Here is a 2681-nt window from a genome sequence, read left to right as displayed (position 1 = left end):
ACCTCTTGCCAAAACCTCAAGGGGAACTAATATTTTGATAAAAAATAATGCAAATACACAGAATTAAGTATTATATTTATCAGAAAGTATATTAAAGGAGTCAATGAAAAACTAATTTTGAAACAGGGATTGTGCAGAAATAAAATACACTTTTTTGTTCAAGTTATCATCCTTTTCTTAAACTTTCATACTTACCATCATTCAGTTTCTTCAATTGCACTGAAAAAAGTAAACAATAACAATATTGCTATAGATTACAGAGCTATTTTTTTATCATCAAAAATTCAATAAAATGTTAAGTTATTTGTTACATATAACATAATGGTATATCAACCAAAACAGTCCTTAGAAACAAAAGAAGCAATACATACCAAATGATCTTACTATAGTAAGTACATGATTCAATTCTTGTTTGTCCTTCACAAGTGTTTCAACATTCTTCAATGATGCTATAGTGTTTTCAATATTTCCTTGAGTCAATCTCTTAATTAAATTCCAAGAATTGTTCGGATTCCTTTCAATCTTGAAGAGTTTTGCAAGAATGTCCACCTGTTGACTATTCAATGATCTGTCGAGTTTAACTAGCATCCGTCTGTAGCCTGTGATTTTGTTTGCCTGATTCCGTCTGTGATATTTCTTGGAGAGCATTTTAAGTAGTATTTGAAGTCCTGTTACATCAAATACTTCAAATAATAGATCACAGTTAACAACATAACCAATTTCAATGTAACCTTCTGAATGTAATAGTCTGAACAAAGCATTAGCTGATGCTGCATCTAATTCATCTTTGTTTTTTATTATGTCATAGAGGGCGACCTTCAGCATCTATAGATCATAAACTGCAATTTCACTTGAAATGTTATCAATCACCGACCAAAACTCATCCCTGCTCATAGAAAACAGTTTAAATTTAATGATTATTTTGTTATATTTTTAATTTACAAGTTCAACCATAAAGTATAATTCACTATTATACTACTGTACTAAAACTATTTAACATTAAATTTCACATGTTTTAAATAATATTTTAAACTAATATTATTAGATAATTAGTGTGTTACTTACCCTCTTCTCTGTTCCCTAAAACAAATTATTATGATCTATTAGTATGTTTAATTACACAATAACACTAGGGAGCAATACAAGGACGTAAGTGCAACGTAAGTAATTTGACCATTTACGAGCGATTGAATAATCAAACTGACGCTTTTCATTGGTTAACACGCTTGCGTTTCGCCTTGTGGGACATACATTCAATACCAATTCCCAAGATTTAGATAGTATTTAAATGCAATTTTATTTTGTTGAGTTTGTCATTATGCACGTTTATTCATGAAGTTATATTTCATTATACTACAGTCCTACTTTAGAGTGACATAGTTTAAGTTTTACTTACCTCTCAGAGATTTTTCTTTGTAGTCTATAAAAATGAAGTTTCATTATTAGTAGGTTAGTAATTAATGTCTAATAATTAGTTCTGTATTGTTTGACTGTCGTAAGTTATATTATAAGGTGTTTTTATTATTTACACAGCTGTAGCAGCTTTTTAATAAAAAAAAAATATATTCTTATGCATTAGGAGGTTTAGGAATATTTTAATGCCGTGCATATAAAAGGCATTTCCATTTTATATTTTTATACGATTTACAGTAAGCCACCTTTGAAGGTACTTATAAATTTCACACTAATTATTGTAAACAGTAAAAAATATACTTACTTTTTAAATTTTCCCTCTTTTCTGTAAAGATAATTTAAAAGGTTCATTAGTATGTGTACATAATTAATGTCTGATATTCTATTATTTAGATACAATCGGACTATCGAATACAGTATTTTGTTATTTTTCATCCTATATTGTTTAGTACAGTAGCTTATTATTTTTATTTAAACTGATTTTTTTTCGATTTGAAACTTTGTTCGCGATTTAAAAGTCGTCAACGTGTTATAATTTGGCAAACAACATTTCTTCTTTTAGACAATAATGTTTAAATTTGCTTAAGCACTAAATAGTGTAAAAAGTTCGTGAATGCCACTTGACGTTGTTATGCTAATTGTTTCATAGCAATCTAGATTAGAATATGATTTTTGTACTGACATATAATGAGTAAATTTCACACTTTGAAAGTAAAGTATTAAAATATTCTAAGTTGATATTTACTCTAGTTCTTGGCTTCTCCATTCTCTGTAAAAAAGATTTAACTTTCATCAGTAATGTTTACATAGATATAATGTATAAATAATTCTGAATTGTTTACATTTCATTATAATTATATTCACAATAATTTTTACTCATCATATTATTACTTTATTTTTTCTTGTATTCTATAACATGTGTTCTATGTATTTTTTATTATTGTATTTCGTACCTTTTAATAACGATAGAAACGTTTCTTATATTATACTAAAAATTTAACAATGTCAAAACAATGAAATGCTTGCATTTAGTATTTTTTAAAGTAATAACTATTACTGGTGTGAAAATAAATGTGATAAAATTAACTGCTTATCAGTTTATTTCTGTCAAAGAACCATTCAGTTTGAAATTTCCAACAAAAGATTAATCGTTCATGATCCTACATGGTATAAACGTAAGTTTTACTTTGATATAAAGGCATTAAGTATAGTTACAGCATACTTACTCCAATTCTGGGATTGAGGTAGAAACTCTGTAAAAATAAAGT

General features: G+C 27.2%; 1 long non-coding RNA gene across 1 annotated transcript; it reads right to left on the bottom strand.

Annotated features, from left to right (window-relative positions):
• Positions 1 to 618: 618 nt before the first annotated feature.
• On the bottom strand, positions 619 to 2168 carry LOC140039850 (uncharacterized). The gene is made up of 5 exons (XR_011842655.1): positions 2159 to 2168; positions 1718 to 1738; positions 1397 to 1420; positions 1066 to 1080; positions 619 to 886 (listed from the first exon to the last, which is right to left on the bottom strand). It is a non-coding gene; the product is annotated as an uncharacterized lncRNA (long non-coding RNA).
• Between the last annotated feature and the right edge of the window lie 513 nt (positions 2169 to 2681).

This window comes from Antedon mediterranea, chromosome 2 (assembly GCF_964355755.1).
Source record: "Antedon mediterranea chromosome 2, ecAntMedi1.1, whole genome shotgun sequence".
Taxonomy (NCBI): Eukaryota; Metazoa; Echinodermata; class Crinoidea; order Comatulida; family Antedonidae; genus Antedon; species Antedon mediterranea.
Note: the sequence above shows the minus strand (reverse complement) of the source record. Positions and strands in the feature narration are given on the sequence as shown.